General features: G+C 32.4%; 1 protein-coding gene across 1 annotated transcript in view; it reads right to left on the bottom strand.

The window, feature by feature from the left end:
* Cbp53E (Calbindin 53E) overlaps positions 1-19,483 on the bottom strand; it is a 498,615-nt gene that overhangs the window by 282,866 nt on the left and 196,266 nt on the right. The window lies entirely within an intron of this gene.

Below are 19,483 nucleotides of genomic sequence, written 5' to 3'. Positions count from 1 at the left end.
TAGGGATGCCAACTTGAACGTTAAACAACTTCAATTTATTCTATTAAATAGTTTTTTTAGCCCACAGGTTTGGTCTAGTGGCTAACTCGTCGTCGTAAGCACTTGTTTAACAGCTGATTTTCGAAGTCGAAGTTAGTAAATTTTTGTTGGGGTTCAGTTAACCAGAGGAATGCAAGGCCTGAGTCTGTACAAGATACACTTTATTTGTACGTCATACATGTCATTCTCATCTCACAGGGGCTTTTGGAGGTTGCCTGTTGTTCACTAATTCAACAGATTGCAACATGTATATATTAAGAAAAAACAAAATAGTTGTTCCGCTGTTGCCATCTCTTTAATTATTGAACAACCTTCTATTTATGATTTTTATTGGGTTCATCTGTGTTTCCTAAAATGTAAGTAAAAATTCCGGTATTTTAATTTAATACAAATTAAGTGTGGAAATGTTACTCTTATGTAGGAAATTTTATTAAAATAAACACAAAATGTTCGAATTAACTAAACTGAACCGGATGCTATAAGTTTATTAAAACAATAAAAACACATCTTTTTCGTTTATATTGTATTCTACATTATTCTTCTATCACGAGAATTTTATAAGAGGAGTTCTAGTCCCCATGACTAATGAAAATTCAGGATCTGCTTTTGATTTATATTACTGTTTTAATCTTACGCTACAAGATATTATATTTTTAAAGTGAATCTGAACACAGAAATCCCAGTCGCGGTTGGAGGGTCGCATGTTTTTTTTTTTTTTTTTTTTTTTTAATTCCGCATATTTAATAATAAATCCTGTTTCTATCTCAGACATAATGAATCTGCTGAAATATTTAAATTTTTTTTTCGCTGTTCAGTACGTTGAATAAATACATTTAAATGAAATATATTTAAGAACAAAAACTATTTTATACTTGTATGCATTAAAATTTATAATGATGTCCCTTTTTTCCTTTTTTTATTTACAATGTTACTTTAAATAAATTAAATGTATTTTATGTGCAAAATTTTCGATTGTTTTTTATTACATTTTAGATAAGTCTAAAAATTATTCGAATGACATATATACTGGAAATCCACACAAACTCATTAAGATATTCCTCTGCACCAATCTTTTTCATCTAAAGTTTTTTATTCTTTTCTTTTAAAGAATTCTTTTAATATTTCAGTTGATTCATTATTCCATCCCAGATATAGAATATTGTAATCATATTCTTCCATTTATAGATTATTATAATACTATGTTACCAGTCTCAATTTAATTAGATTGTAGGCAATTTTATTTAATAAGAAATAATTAATATTAAACAAAATTCGATAAATTGTCGTTAAATTGTATCATTAAAAGTTATAACTCTAAAATTATTAAACATTAAACAGCTCACTTAAAAAATAACGGAAATTTATTCCAAAAAATCTTCAAAATATCGCTCCTTTTTATTCAATTATACTTAAGTACTGCTGCTAATGTCGCCCACCTTAAAAAAATTAAGAAACCCTTTAAATACGTAATCGAATAATTTATTCGATCTATGTTCGTTTGTTTGACTCAAATATTTATTTTATCAAATTTTGCGTAATTGTAAATTTTATGCTGTTCAGGTCTAAAATAACTTTGAAACATTCGTAGGATCGTTTTTGAAATACCACTACCATTATGATTTTTTGTTTGTAGTAACTTTTGCAATTGAAATTAAACAAATATTTAATGAAAATAGTTTTATTTTGCTTAGTAGAAGTTAAATTATGTATTTCACTTTCTAAACTATTAACCTTATCTAAAGACTGAACTATCGTAATTAAAGTTGGAATACTATTCGAGTGTTGGGAGGGAGAAATACTAAACTGTATAATGAAATATTTGGTCAAATGTGTTAACATGCTTACTCGTATATCTGTATCTTCAAAATAGCTCACAAGGGTAGGAATCCAGCAACTGCATTGCTGAACCGAATTCTTTACGATTGCGACATTTAACCCACAACGACTCTCATTTATGCCTAGACACTAGTAACCGGATTTCCGAAATGTTAGGTGATTCACGGTTAAACGTTGGATATTCATATTAAGCAAATTTGGTATACCTCCGTATACTTCCTATGTGTAAGATATAAGTCCATTACTATTAACGGGCGATTCTCTGTGGATGCCATATGGTAAATATACAGACATATGTGGTAAAACTAGTAGTAAATAAGATAAAATATATAATAAATGAAATAAGTATTTACAGAGCGTATTTAAAAAACCATCCATAGAATCTTTTTTCCCTACAAGTATACTACGTAAAAAGAAACACTTAGACAAATATTATACTTTATTCTTTTATTCATGAGATTCTTCTCCTATGAAATAATTGAATTCAATGACACGGACTGCAGCATATACCAATAAATTCTATTCCACTTTACATTTTATTGAAAAATACATTTCTTAACTTTAACTTTCTTGATCTTGCCGCATCCAAAATAGAAAATAAATATGATTTTAATACTAGATTTGACCAAGAAGTGTTCGCCTTGGCTCATAAAAATCAAAATTATTTTACCGACAGCATGAATGTTATGCTGACAGTCTATTTTGATTTTTAAGGCACGGGTCATTACAAGTATGCTCCTCAGGGATAAAAATTTTAAATAAAGAGTATTACATAATTTTACTACATATCGATTAAGAGATACTGTTCGTTGCAAGAGGTCACAGCTTTGAGAAAATGGTGATTGGAAAATTCATCGCGTCAAAGCATCCATGCATCACAACTTACCTAGAGATTCTTGGCAAAACAAGTTATCCAGCAACTTCAGAAGACTCCTTACACACCAGACATGGCTCCCTGCAATTTTTAGTTATTTTCTAAGCTTAAAATTTTGCTTAAAGGAAATAGATTTGAAGTCAGAGAAGAAATCGAAAATAAATGCGAAAAAGAACTTACGGTGCTCATTAAAAATTACTTTGAAAGTGCTTCCAACAATGGAAACACCGCTGGAATAAGTATGTTACGTCAGAAAAAGCATTCTTTGGAGACAAGTGATTAAACTGAACGGTATAGGTATTTTTGTTTTATATGTCAAGTTTGGATACTTTTTCATCACAACTCGTATTAAAAACTCCGATTGATACGTAAACAGTATAATCCAAATACCCCACACAATTACAAAATGCAGTTTTATTATTTTACACGTTACACACAATTTTGTCAAACTACACTTAAGAAATCAATAGAATAAAAATTCTGGTTCAGTTCACAGTAGTGTGGTCGTCAGACTCACTTATAGCACATACTATATAAAATGTAGAACAAAACGAAAAGTACAAAATAGCTCTGAAGCTTTCAAAAATATAAACTAAACAGACAAGGTCATTCAGTAGACTGATAAAACTCACTCTGAGAAATAAAACGACTCGCTAATACGCAAAATAAACTGTAGTAATTTCACTTATAACTAAATTTTACAGACTAGTTGATACAAATTTACCGACAGATTGAAAAAATATTTATAGAGATTGCAAAAAAAAAAACAGACTAAATTTTTTTAAATCAGCTCATATACAGACATTAATTATATTACTCTAATTTTGTACATGGTATCTTGAGAACAACAATTATAATAATAGAAAATATAAAAACTGATTAAATTTTACATAAAAGCACGTACTAGACAAACAATTATAACATGGATTGAATAAATTATTCGATTATGTGTTTAAAAGATTTCCTAAGAATTTTACAACTTCACTATTAACAATAGTTCTAGTGAATATTACACTGAAGAATAAATTTATTATTTATTAAATATTACAAAGATGATTGGAATATTTTATGCTTCAAAAAATAGCAAATGTAAAATATAGTAGTTGAACGAAACTTGAATATGACACCTTCATGATGAATGAAGAAGATAAGCAGCAGATACTGTTATTACATTATGAAATATTTCGTAAAACAAAAACAGGTAACATTTAATGTAGTCTTCTTTAAAATCTTTTTAAAAAATAAAGAAAGAAAAAAAAAAGAAAATAATTTAATAAAACTCGTCACAGAGTTGCTAATTGTTTCCTGTGTTTTCTGGGTATGGAAAGGAATTGAAAAACCAGTTTCTTTAACGTTTTTGTAGTTATTCCTAAATTAAAATTTCTATCAACCCTCTTTTTTTCTTATATTTTTACCGTAATTATAAAACTATTTTCGATCAAGAATACCTTTTAGAATGCCATCTTTTAACCATTCAAGAGTAATATTTTTCATAAAATCAATCATTTTTAAGGAATAATATCCCGCTTCCATGATTCCACAAATAAAAACCCGATCGAGTCCAGGTTTTATATTAAAATTTTTACATACACAGGAATAATCCAACTAATTTTCAGGAATTTATTTAAAGCGATTCCTTAAATATTAAATCACACAAATTCACATAGATTTTATATATCCATTTAAGTTTATAAAGAAAGTTGTAAGACTGTGTTTTTAAAACAGGGAAATTCAAAAGACGAAAAATACAAAAACAGAGAGTAAAACTTTTACTATAGTTGTATATTCTCTCTTTTTTAACGGTAGGAAAACTTCTTAATTTATAGTAGTAGTTAAGATTTAGATTTAAGGAACAAAATTGGTAGTAGAAAACAGAAGTAGGACCAAAGAAAAAACTACGTACATAGAAGTAGCATAGCAGTATTTGTTTTTCAGTCGCGTCAGTAAATAAATATACAGCAAAAAAGTTACAGTTTTTATTAAGAGTGTAACAATAAAAAGTTCTGTATTAATTATTTTCTTTTTGGGGCCGTCTGAGATTAAAATACTGAAATCATGATTACATGGTAACGTAAGTAGTTAATAAGGTCTAATTTAATTATAACCCTGGAACTATTAAAACCGCAAAAATTCGTGTAATAGTTTATACATAAGAAGGATTGATTCTATCAATTTTATTTTTGTTTAATAGGATGAAGATTAGGATGTTTGTTATTAAAGCGGGCCTATTTCATGATAGGGTTGATTTTTATAAAAATTTAATTTTTAATTTTCTCCAGCTTATTAAAACAATGTATCCTTAGAATAAAATCATTTTGGAGAAAAATAAAAAATTTGAGCATCAAAGAAAATGTTTTTAATATTTAATTTATTAAATCACTGAACAATTGGTTTATGAACAATGAATTGGTTAAATGAACAATTTATTAAACTTGAATTTTTTAGATTGTATTTTTCAAAATGAATATAGCTTACAAAAAAGTAAAAAAAAAAAAAATTATATTCTAATAAATGGTCTCAGAGCTAGTATTTTTTACTATGTTTTTTGGGTATGGATGAGAATGAAAAACATTTTTAAAAATGTTTTCGTAGCTATTCCTGAAGTAAAGTTTTCAATCAGTCCTTTTTATTTTCTTATATTTTTACCCTGATAATACAACTATTTTTAATCAAGAATATCTTTTAAAATGTCATCGTTTAACTATTTAGGATTTAAATCACTGAAACTTTGATTGCTAGCGTAGGAATGAATAAACGTTTAACAAAATTATTTGATATCGAGAAACACCAGAAGGAAAATAATTCTAATTACTAAAATTGTTTCAATTTTTATTTGCTCCATTCTTTTCCCTTGAGATCTTTTACTAAAATTCATCAACAGCAGGTAAATTGCAAAAAAACTAGTCCCACAGGATATGGAAAGTAATGCCTCCATTCGAAATATCAAAAACGTTTTTGTGAAAGTACAAGTCTTTATTTTCATATCTTAAAAGTTTTTTAAAATGCATTCAAGGATATAAATTAATATAATGTTAGCCTAAGGAGAGCAGATAATTTTTTGTTTCATTACTTTTAAATGAATTCAGAACCTGTAAGTGCTAAAAACCTAATTTTTGACAGGAGTAAATATTGGATCTGTAGTAAATATTTTAAAATAAAAAAATGTAGAAATAGCTATATTTTGTATTGTTTAAATTGCGATATCTTAAAGTAAGTTAATGAATTTTACAAATTTCATTGTTGAAGGTTACCTTATTCATACGTACAAGAGATAACGAACACAAATCGAGAGTTTATTTAACCATTGGTGGCGTAAGAGTTGCGCGAACTCTTAGTTTTCTAGTTCCAGTAACAGAGATTCATTCTGCAGACAGCAATACAGAGAGCATTTACCATTTACAATCTGTTAAGAGCACTCGGCTCCATAATTTTGCCTTTGACAAAGTTGCTTCTGTCTCTAACATATCACATTTAAGTAGCTAATTATAAATCTAGTTCAGTAAAAAAAAGCTTGTCTTTGATCTTGTCTTAACTATGGATAATTTTAATTCTGTCTTTATGTATATAGTCGTGAATGATGTCATTATTGCATGATTATTTTTATTTCTAAGCGTCATTAAGACTCTGCAAGCAAATCAGACATATTAAACAAAACATATTCTACAAAATTATCTCATAAATCTTCATTCATTTGATGCCAATAGAAACCAATTTATCTGTAAAATATAAATAAAAGAAAATCATTTCAAAATATTATGATCATGAAGCAAATAATAATGTAAAAAATTAACTTATTAGAATACTAACGACTTCCAAAATCAAACACATTATAATATTACACGAATACGCCATACGTACGTACGCGTGGGGCGTACGTATTAGCGTACGAACGCTAATACGTTCGCCATATTGATTCCTTTGCTAGACTAACTAAATTAAAACATTACATAACAAAACACGTATGCGTTTCGTAACACACAGCATACTTATTTCACAACATATTTATTTACAAGTTGGGTATGACCTGAGGTTTAGAAGTGACAACACGCGCCTAACCTCAGCTCTATACTTGCGTTAAGTTTTCTGATTATTTCGTTATTTATTTCGTTCTTGTTTTTGTTCTTTGCGTTCCTTTGTTCATTTTGTTGTGTTTTAGTTTTGTTTGTTTTCTTGTTTTGTTGCGTTTAATGTTAAATTTAACTTTTTCCTACGGTTTAGGAAAAAGTTGTCAGGGTAAGCTAGGCTAGGCTTTGATTTTGTTATTTTTGCCAATAAATACATTTTTGTCCTTAAAGATTATTAACAATACCACCAGGCTTTGCGGATTTATTTTTGTGCATTTGAGAGGATTTGTATCAATTTCAGTCGAATAAATAACTTAGTTCCTAGTGTGTTTATAACAGCTGTTTGTTTATTTTTTTGAATTTGTCAACGTTTTGTAAGTGAAATAAAAATGACTGATGTTGAGGACTGTGAGACCGAAGAAGATCATCATTCCGTCTCTATTAATGTGGGGCGGACAGGAGTGAATTAACCCACGATTTTCCGAAAGGAGCCGGTGATACTGGCGAACAGATGCGGAGCATTTGTTTACCTCATTTGGAGGGTCGTAATTTGGGTTCTGGCGCAACGGTTCGTGCTGAAGTTACTAGGCTGGTGGTTCCGAGGCAATTAGACTACGGTCGCAAAACTTCCAGGGAAAAAATCAGGCAGTTGAACCGTCGACTGCCGTCTGGCACTGCGCACACAAAATTGGGCAGTTCCACGGACGATGACGGCTGTCAGGCGACCGTATGTGACGTAGATATGGAAGAGAGTGAGGTGGAAATGACCCCAAAATCAAAAATTAAGCGATAGCAGCCTAGATCGCCGCAAAAGACAGGGTCGAAAAAGAGGTCCCGCGGGAGCGCTGTAAGTCCTCTTACTTCGAAAGGAGAATCAACAAAGGATTCGCCCACTTGCAGTGATGTCGACAACGTCCATCCGCAACGCGGTGAAATCCACCAGGAGGCATGTAAGGGTGACTTCAACACAGTCCTTCAAGGAATAGTGGCACAGGTCAAGAAGCTGAAAGCCCTGGTGGGGGAGACCAGCAACACTAGACGAGAGATTAAGGCTTGCACGGGAACAAACTGGCGAAGAAGGTGCAGAAGGTCACATCGGCTGGGTTGGTAACTTTCAAACCGCCCTGTAGTGTCTGTGTGCCACGGTTTTCGAGTGAAGTGGAGGTAGCCACGCAGACCTCAAGGAGGGAAAAGAAAATTTTGACACGGTCGATGTCTGATGATGAATTAATAGAAGCAGCATATTTGAGCTGGCCTACCGAAGTAATGATCAGGCCGATGCGGGTGGAAAACCTATCGACAATACAGGCTGATGTTTGTCAATTCCGTGGTTTATCGGCGGCCCGGTCCACTGGTGGTCCTTCGAGGTTGCAGAGTGGAATTCGACCAGGTGACATTATGGAAGAGAACTCAAAGATCCTGTAGCGAGATGATGAGCCGCCAAACATAGGAAATTCTGTCTGTATTTTAACTCGTCGGCAAGGGGACTGTATTCTACAGTCCTTGAGGAAGATCCAACTTGAGTCGCCAACTTCGGTTTTTCTGCCGCCGGGGGGCAGAATTGGACAGTGACCTTTATATAACAGCTAGCTTTATATGTGTTTGGAAACACAGGAGACCAGGCCAGGGTCCTGTCCTATCCCCGCAGGCCGCTGGTGCCCAGCGAACTACGGCACCGGGGATCGCGAGGTCCATTCCAGCAGTTGGTGAAAGCCGCATGATTGTGGTTTTCACCACAATCATGCGGCACAATCGTGCGCCGGGTCTTCCCGGCGTAGGCCGGGAAGACCTACGGCAACGTGTTACGAAAGATGAAGGAGACTGTATCACAGGAGCAGGCCGATGAGGTTTTGTCAATAAGGAAAATAGTTAACGAGGAGCTGTGTATCAGAGTCAAAGGGGTGTAGAAGGCGGAGGAGTTGAAGAGCACTCTGCAAATTAAAGCGACCGGCCTATAAGTGGATTATAAATCAATGGAGGTAGGAGGGCGGTTATCCACGAACAGGACATTGAGCTCGAGACCTCCAATCAAGAAATACAGTCTGCAGTGGCGAAAGTAGTAGGAGATGCAGAGGTTTTTAGGATCACGTCGGTGCGTCAAACGAAAAAACCACAGTTATGTACATAACTTCCTTTACTATGATTTGAGCCTCAGATCTCTTTTCATTATATTCATCATATTAAAGTTATGTCCCATTTACTGTTCAATATAAATAATATTTTGCTAATAAGGAATTTTATTTAATTATGATTAATTTAATTTTTGTAACAAAACAAGTTTTTGAAGGTAGCATAAGCACTGCCAACAGAACTGGATTTATGATAATATTTACTTGCAACACTCACATTCTCCATTATTTAATCCATTAGATTTTGGTTTTCCTGAGAGTTGTAATTCTAAAATTATATTCAACTTTCTTAATTGGTAATATAAATTTATCTTTTATCAGTTTTATTGAAATATGGCATATATTAAAAATGAATATTTTCTAATAAATAAATAAATATGAAAAAATTGTGTTTGCCCACGACCTTTAAACCAGTTTGTTTAATCATTTTATTTTACATTTTATTCTGTTTTTTTTTAGAACGATTAATATTACTTTTTATAATTTAATTTACAATGTGTTATTAAATTTATATTGTGTTAGAATGATTCACGAAAAATGTAAGAGACTTTCACGACTTCTTCTACTGATGAATATAAAGAAGAAAGTTCTTATAAACATATGTTTGGAAACGCTTCAACGTCGATTGTCGGCTGAGAAAAGATTTTGTTCGGATTTCTGCATCTTCGGTAATATAAAGCCTGAAAGTAATTTTAGTAAAATTAATAAAATCTTACGACTAATAGAAGACAACCCTTTTAAAATGCCGAAAGCCCCAAAAACATTGTTCGTCAGGCAGAATGCTAGATCCACTGTGGAGGAAAATATTTTCAGCAATCTATTTAATTGTTTGTAAGTTGGCTTTATTGTTTGTGTTTGCTATTTTATAAAATATCTAATTTTTTTTAATATTGAAAATTTTATTTCGTTTAATATTTACTTAAAATTTACCACATTTTGATATGTTTTGTTTTTAACAGACTTTAAATCCTTACGTTTGAATTTAGTTTTTGTAAACTTTATTCATACAATTTTACTCAGTATCCATGTCCTAAAAGTTTTATTTATAACTTTTTGCGTTTATTACCCATTTTACGAAGCTGTTTTACTCAACAAACCGTAATATTTTTATTACTTTTTATTATTTTATAAACGTTTTATTATTTTTTTCGACCGTAATATTATTATTTTTATCCCAGATTTCTGAAAACTACTGAAAATACGGTTCTGGGATCGATTTTTCCTATTTTTTGGTTCAGATTTCATATCGCTAACTTTATCGCTTAATTAGGGTCCCAGTAATTGCAGTCAGGCTTCATTTTATTGAAGGCGATTATCCAAAATCTTTTGCCAGTCGATATTCGTTAACGAAGCGTTTTCGAACCTATGTTTATATGAACTTTCTTCTTTATTTTCCCAGTAAAATATGACCTGAAAGTTTGTTACATTCTTCGTTAATCACTCTGAAGAATTTAAGCGAACATGGGTAGAAGAAAACGCGCACGAACGTTCATATTTGTATATACATTACAGATGTTTTTAATGTTGGTCATTAAACTCAAACTAATATTTTCCATTACAACATAGCTAGTTACCGTAAGTAATTATTTCTTAACAAGTAATTTTTGGGCTATCCAGGAGTGAATCAGCTGATTTGGAAGTCGAGAGTTCCAGCGTTCAAGTCCTAATTAAGCCAGTTATTTTTATACAGATTTCTTTGGTGGTTGAGTTTCAATAAACCACACATCTCAGGAATGGTCGAACTGAGACTGTACCAGGTTACACTTTAAACAAGTTGACGCGCCCTATTATAGTTTTTTAAGGATAAATAAAAGTTAAGTTTTGTTGAGTATGAAGAAATTCCTGATCAGGAACCGTACCCTTAATCTTCCGGATGGACAACAGAAACCCTATAACTCTGCCACGAAAGTTGGCGGGGTTAATCTTTACAGTTTTTACATTTTCTGATCGTTTTGGTTGACTGTTAAATATTGAACAGGTTATAACAATGGTAATATAGATTCTTTCTAAACTCATTTGGGTTTACGAAGTGGAATATCTTTCATTTGTTTGTATTAAGACATTTGTTTAGATAAATTAATAAAATATTATTTCCAACAACTGGAAAGGAAAGGAAAACTAAATAAGATAAAATAATAAAAGACTATTAAACATGAGCTATACATGATTAGGAAAGTATATATTTGTTAAATATTTGACAGATAAAATTCTTCAAACTTTTAATAATATTTATTAAAAACCAAAAAATAATGAAAAATAAACAAACTTATTTTAAAACAGGAAATGTACTCTGTATAATAATATTACGAAAGGTATAGAGTTTTATAATGATACTACTGCCTTTATCACATACTCACTGCAATAAGATGTAAATTGTAGCTAATATAACAACTGTAAAGAGGCAACAGAATTACCAGAAGAAAAGTAATTTACATAATTTTATATTCACTTCTCGTTAGAATACAACTTTTTATGCCATAATTTCAAAGGGCTTGTTATTTTATTTATTATATAACCCTACATTCTTTACACATAATGATATAATTTCGTTCAGTATTATTATTGTTATTATTACTACTATTTCCCGCAATAATATGCAATTACGAAATTCGGAGCTTTACTTATTAAATTCATTAGGGTTAATCTACTGATACTAATACAAATGTTTAAATAATTGACAATATTCTTTTTATCGTTTATTAATCTTAATTAACGAGTAATTTTATATTATAATTGACTGTAATTTAAATAATTACACTAGTATACAAAATTTAATTTATTTTTAGTCCCAAAAGGGAAAATGAGTGAAGCCTGGTACGGCTTTTCAATTTCCGAAATATCCTGATGGAACCGTTCACCATTTTTATCGCTGACTGTTAGGAGCATATTTGGTGAAAAAAATTTCAAGTATGAGCCCAAGAAGTGAATCTTCAGTGACATGTTGCATCTCCACGATTTCATAAGATTTGAAGAGAAAAACCTTGTACTTTATTCATAATGAAACATTTAAAATCTTATCTTAAATAATTATTTTTTAACAAGTAATTCTTGAGCTATCCAGGAATAAATAAATAAGATATCCGTCATTTTGAAATTTACAAGCATAAAATACTCGTATGCACATCCACTATTTCTTTTTAACTTTCGGATTTATGGTTTCCTAAGACGTTCTGGAAAATGCTCTTAAAAGACTTCCATGCAGGTTTCTCCATCTCATTTAATATACTATCCAAGCTGTCAGCTTTAAATAAATCTCAAATTTAATGTCCAACAAAGATCCTATTTTGAGTTTTGTTTCATTGATGTTTGGAAACTTAGAAAATCCAAGCTCACTTTTATCCATTGCTTTCACGAATTCTCATAAGAACCAGCTTTATGTGGAGTAGAGGTAAATAAACGGGTTTTTGAATCAGCAATTGGTGCATTAATAACATTATTGTTTCCTGGCGTTAATGCTTTTCGGTTTGTCAACTCTATCTATATGTAATTATTTTTCTGGTTCTGCTATCCCACTCACAAAGAAAACAACAGTATTTGGTGAAAACAAGTTAAAGACCGAGCAAGAGAGCAATTATTTTCAAGTCACCACAGATATTCCACTGAAATTTTTCATACTTTATTTTATCTAGCAGAAGTTTCATGTTGATGTAAGCTTCTTTCAGATCCGTAGCGTAAGCTAATGGCTCTGATTGAAACTCATTCCCAAAAAGCAGAAGCACATCTTTCAGACTAGGTTTAGACGAATTAATAAACAAATGCCACTCCTCTGTTTTGTACTCATGACTAAATGAAACCATTTCAGATAAAATATTATTACTAAACACAAGTCCATCTTCAAATACAAACAAATTCTTGAAGTCATTATGCATATTTTCAAAAACATATACTTTTGTTTTGTTGTGCAGGAGTTTCCAATTTTTTTATTGTGAGCATAGATGTTCTGCCTCCTTCTGTGAAATCAGATTTCATACAAGATCACTGAGATCTCTTTGTGTTTGTAAATGTTGCTCACCAGATGAACACAAAAGTTCATAATTTGGATCAACCCTTATATCACCATCATTCACTGCTAAATCTTTGTGTTGTTGATCATCATTAATTATGATATTTTCTGTTGGTTTAGGAACAGCCAGTTCTTCACTGTGAGCCACAGGCCTCATGGTAGGTGGTAAATTAGGGTATGAAACAGTGTGCTTTGATTTTGAACTAATGCTCGCAATATTAATCGGAAAAAAGTAACAATTGAAGGCATGATCGCCAAATTATTGAAACAGCTAAGTTCATGTGCTGAGAAGCCTTTGATCAACTTGTAAGGAAGTCTGACACAAGTAGCACAACAAATGTGAGGGGCCGAATGTTGTCTTGGTCACCAACTTTCCAGCCAAAATAAAACTCAAAATGTTTTTTGATGAGAAGTAAAACAACATTTCTGAAATTTAAATGTTACCCCACTGCAAGTGTATAAAAGCTGTCGAGGGAGATTATACAATTTCTAACTTTTTTCAGAATCACACAATATAACACTGCAAAAAAAATTCACTACACTTCTTGAATTCAAAAGATGAAATGTAAATTTAGAATTCATCATAACTGAGAAACGTTTACACTGAATTATATTACAGCAGCACATACATACAAAATATGTACAGATGACAACAGAGTGAACACTGAACACAAACTGGCTATGGCTTGAACCAGTGAATCAAACATTATAATCAAAACAGTTGTTGCTTTTGCATCACTTTGACAAACAGTGATGACTAAGTCTGTAAGAAAGCTACCTTCTGACTCATTCTAGAATAGCATCATTCACAGTTATGACTAATTGTATTGTTCTATGCCACTGCAGACCTTCCTTCACAACAAACTAATAATTTTTAAATGCTTAAGCTATAAATTTTTTTTATTCATTTATGCATTATAAATGTGTAATACCATAATATAATTGCATAATTTCCATAAGGTATAGATCAGGGTGTAAATTGAAAACTAGAAAAATTCTGTTAACATTTTTGAATTCAAGGGGAAAATACATATAAAAACCACTTCTTGCTCTGGGACAACATTCTGTATTCCACTGTTATAGAATCAAGTGTGATAAAACACACTTAATATAGCTAAATTCATACTAATTATTTTGTTTATAGGTAAATAAAGAAGAATGAAGAATAATTTAGATTAGCGGTGAGTAGGAGTTAGTGAGCAAAGCTCATTATATATCTGGTTGAATTTTAATGTTTCAATATAATTTACATTAAGCAATCTAATAATAAATCAATTTTTTAAACAAAAATAAAAATATTTTAATTTTGCTTCCTTACTATACTTTCCATGATCGGAAATAAAAAAAACATCATCACATTATCCAGATTTTACTCAACAACCTTTTTATCTGTATGAGCTTCTTCCATTTGAGTATAGGAGCTGATGTTCCATTGTCTTGATCTCCCCACAATCACATCCAACACTTTCTGCATATCTCTACCTCACCATATTACTTCTATTTCTTGCTACTCTAGTCCTAAGATGATTCAGCGCCCGTCTACTATTCTATGGTAGCTGATGTCCCCTAGTGAGCTCCTCTTTGTATACGAGATCTGTTTCATTTGGTAATGTTTTCCACAACTCCTTTCAGTGGGCTCTGGTGGACCCTCTAGAGATGGTGTTCTCTAGATGAAACTAATTTTTTATTTAAACTGAGGACTGACAGCCAATTAGTTATATATAAGAGATTACACGTCTGTTGCCTGTTTCTTCCTTCTATTTCACTCACCATTCTCCGTCTTATGCTGCACAAGCTAAATTGGTTCACTGGCATTACTGCCCCACCGCATCATTCGCCATAAAGTATAAGACCAAATGTCTGTGCTATGGAGTAATCTACTCTACTGTGCCTCGGAGTAATTTATGCGACCAGTCTCCTAACTGGCTCCTAGCCAGTTAGGAGCCAATTAGTTAATCTAATAGTGGAAACAGTATAAGTATGGTACAATACACCCGTTGCCCTTAGAAATGAAGTTGAGGCGTACCATCCACCAAGACCTGCATAAATTTATACGAGGACCTTCCCTCAGTCGTGGTGTGACATTCATGCTGCAATCACGTGGCTCTAAAGCCTCTCCTCTGCTGGTGGGAGATGAGCCACTGTTCGAAATTTACATCAGATACATTGCGGTCATCATTCTGCTCCGGTTCGAAACCGATTGCTAAAAATCTCGGCCTCCCTACCTCTTCACAATTTCCACATAGCCGCCCAAACCTTCACAACTAAATCGATTGGGAGAGACTTTCCCAATACACTAGTAGCCTCATAGAAAGTTGTATTAAAAACACCAGTGCATACTATCAAGGCTCTGCGCTAGGCACTCCTTAAATTTTGAATGAGTGCTCTATTTCTATCCAACCTATGCGCCCAAACGGGCGCCGCGTGATCGGTAATACTTTCGAAGACACTTTGGTACACCATGTAAAATTGACGGCCCGATAGCCCGTAGTTCTTTCGAGCAATCCTCCTAAGCTTGTGCATCACAGAGATGGCGTCCGCCGCAACTTGTTTATATGGTTGCTAAGCTCCAACTTATCAAACAAAACACCAAGATTCTTATGAACTCAAACTCATCTGATATTTACACAGCCTTTATATTTAATGCGGGTGTTTCGACTGTACGATAATTTGTTTACGCCCTTCGAAAGCAAATACTTCGTCTTGGGTACAAAAATGTTTAAATTTTGATTTCCATCCAGCCTTCTGCAGCTAACAAGGATTCTTGCGGTCTTGCTTCCAGTTGCGGTCGTGAATTACAACTAACTAAAAGGAGACAGTCATCGTCGAATGCCTGGGCCGTGAACTCTTCTAGGAACGTCAGTTCTAGAAATCCATCATAAATCAGGTTCGAAACCAGGGCCAAGAACGGAACCCTGCGGGTTTCCCTTTGTTATGGATTTTTCCACAACTAGGCGCGCGTCTATGAACAGAGCCGTGCGGTTCTGAACCTGCAGAGCCCCGGGAACATTACGGCGTTCCAACTCATAGAGGACAGAACTCCAACAAAAGGAAGGAAATGCTGCCTCTATGTCAATAAAAATTGCCAAAAAATATGTGCAGTCAGAGCTTCCATCTCGGTAGGAGCACTTAAGAAGTAATTCTTGGTGCAAACTCCTTCCATGAGCCAAATTTTTCTTGATTTATAAAATCGAGAGAAAATTTAATCCGTTAGAGCCGTTTCACAGCCTGCCTTTCCAGTAACTTACCGAGAATCGGCAAGAAGCTGATGGGTCGATAACTGCCGACCTCATTCGGATTCTTTTCAGGTTTTAAGAGCACCCTCACCAAGGTTACCTTCCAACAAATCGGAAAGCAGGCTCAGTTTAGGCACCCCGAGAACAGCCTGCCAAGCGGCTTTCTTATGACAGGCGACAGATAGTGAAACAGATCCGGGTCAAGTTGGTGAATCCCTGTTGCCTTTCTCAGTGTCATTCGAGAAATAACTCGATCGAGAAATTGCGATACTACCTCAATGCAGGTATCGTTTCCTAGCAGATGTAACCCTTGCGCCTAGCACACTTCGGTTAGAGGACTACCACTTCTCCCAAGTTTCCGTCTGCGGTTAACAGATGGTTCCCCACAAGCGGAGTTCGTGACGGCTCCAGGCAAATCGATCAGCACCAATTCCACCTCCTGGCTGCACTCCATGCGCAATTTCAACCCTTGTAATGCAGCTGCGCGCTCGCGCCGTAACCTCTCTCGATCCAGAGCGCTTATGTTATAGCGACAGGAATCCACACAAGCGTGCGATTTACACAAGGTAAATTTTGTGAACGTTGTTGGTTTCAGACAACCGGTTACTATGAACGCTGTATCATTCTGAGCGACATCGACATTCCTAGCATGAGCAGATGCTTCCAGTACTGGGACTGCTTTCTCCTCTCTCGTAAATCGCAGAGCCTTTGTCGTGATCTGAAGAACTACCGGTTATGTTATCCATGTTTAATGATAAACATTAAACATGTAAATTATTGTTTTTTTTTAAATCTACCAAAGATGTTACTGAACTTTTCTGATATCTAAATAGAAATTTATACCGTTCTCCGATATTAAAGTTGAGAAATAATTATAATAATCTTTATTATCTTAATTAATTTTATATTTATTTATGCTTTTGTTTTTTTTTCAAAATTAAACAATAAAAAAGTATTCTTTAATGATCTGTGGAATCGGTTCAAACTAAATTCTATAATTTCCAGAAAAATTTCAAACTTGTGCTAAGTTACTTTCTTTAGAGGAAAAGATAAATATTATGTATTCGAAAACAATCCTTTTCTAATTTCTAAAATTACCCTATGTGATAACGCTTGAAATAGTTTTATTTATTAAAAAATAGTTTTATTTTAGGTACAGGCTTTGTATTATCATGTATTAATATTATTGTATCAAAGAGTGATGCTATTTTTGATTTTACATGGTATAGACTATGAACTTTATTCTCTTTACGGAATAGTTGCATTTTCGACGCGATCATTAAATATTAAATAATTCTGATTAGATTATTTAGATAAATCATTTAAATAAAAACAATGGTGACACGGTATTACTAGCAATGTGCGAAGAAGAATCAAATAAAGTACTAGATGATTTGGATAAAAAGATTTGAAGAAAGGAGGAGTGTGGATAAACACAAAGCGAAATAAAAAGCGTGAAGGTGTGATGGTCTTCGAAAATAAGAATACGAGAACAAGAATATGAATAAGCAAGTAAGAGATAGGACGATATGAGCGTAAGTCATTTGAAATATCTGAGCAATATTTGTGAAGACTTGTTTGTACTACAGCCGGAAATTAAAACAATAGTTACAATGGGAAAACAGGTTATTATTATGAAACTGGATTGCTATATGAGTCCTCGAATAAAAATTTGCGGAAAAGCTAGCAAACTGTCTTGACTGAAATCTGAAACTTCCCAGAGCAGAAGCTTAAACTATGAAGAAATTAGACGTAAAAAACACAAGAAATACGGATATTGAGAAAAATTAAACGGACAGATAAAGTGGCAGGTGAAGTGTTAAACAGTCTTGAGAACAATGAATAATAAAAATTAAATTAACACACAAAGGAAAAGGAAACTGGATAAGGGAATGGATAAGAAAAATATCATTTTATCAAAGCTCTTGAAGGTATGATATTAGGAGGAGAAATTAAAACGAAGAAAGATTTGTAATTGATGACAACATGTTGGAAGAAGAGTACGGACCAATAAAAGGGATGAAAAAAGATCAATTGACTTGGAAGATGACTATATTCTGAAATATCATTTAATTAACCAAAACTTTCATGTAAAAGATAGAAACTACTTTCATCCAAATAACGAGCATCTTTAAAAAAAAAAAAATGAGTTGTAATAATGAAATATACAAATGATAACTTGAAATTGTAAAAAATTATAAAAATTCATTGCAGTATAATATTTGGTAATAAGATTGTTTATAAAAAAGTTCTTTAAACTACGTGATAATAAATGCATTTAGAGAAAAATATGTGCCAGTATTTGTGGCGCGAGTGATAGCGTCTCGGCCTTTCTTCCTGAGGTCCCGGGTTCGAATGCCGGTCGCGCATGGCATATTCACACGCTACAAAATTTTTCATTCATCTCATCCTCTGAAGTAATATGTAACGGTGATCCCGGAGGTTAAAAAAAAACACGAAGTAAAAACATAATTGATAAAATTAATAAAAAATGTAGATATATTGTAATAGTAAAATTTTAGAAAATATTTAAGATTCCGTTTTTAAGGGCGATGAATGAATTATCCTAATACTCGGATAGGTTTGAAAACTTACTTCGGCTTGATAATGCCTCATGTAGAAAAATAATTAAAATAAATTAATAACTTTAAATTAAAAAAAATAACATGTTTACTCTGTACGCAGAATGGAAATTAAAAATGAACAATTATTTCCATACAAGTATTTACTAGGAAAAATGTACACAATAAGAATAAAATAAAAATATGTAAAGATCAACTTCAATTATGAACAAAATTAAATATTATCTTGCTTCTTCTTCTTCTAATCCATAATTTTTCCAAAAAAATAGACCTACTTATTGTGTTCTATGATTTATAAATGCTAGTAGTCAGTTAATTCCTGGATATTATTTTGACTGACAAAACTGAACTGAATCCAAATTCATAAACGTGTAGTGTTCTCGGTAACATCGGACCTCCAGATACGATTATTAAAGTTTATTAATAGTTATTAGATTTAATTAGCTTAATACTACTTAATACATAAATGTATTCCTTAAATATTTAATAAACATTATAAATATTAATTACTGATACATTAATTATAACTTTTATTAACAAATTTATAAATCTTTTGATGCAAGATATATTTGAATAAAAAAAAATTATAATTGTTATGAATAACTGGACTATTGCGCAAAATAAAATTATTGGAATCTGTAAAACCATTCTTATTTAGAAAATTTGTTAAAAATAAAATTTAACAAAACTATCACAAAATTTTCGGACGTAATTCCGTAC

This window comes from Lycorma delicatula, chromosome 1, assembly GCF_047948215.1.
Source record: "Lycorma delicatula isolate Av1 chromosome 1, ASM4794821v1, whole genome shotgun sequence".
Lineage (NCBI taxonomy): Eukaryota > Metazoa > Arthropoda > Insecta > Hemiptera > Fulgoridae > Lycorma > Lycorma delicatula.
This window is presented reverse-complemented; position numbering and strand designations above follow the sequence as displayed.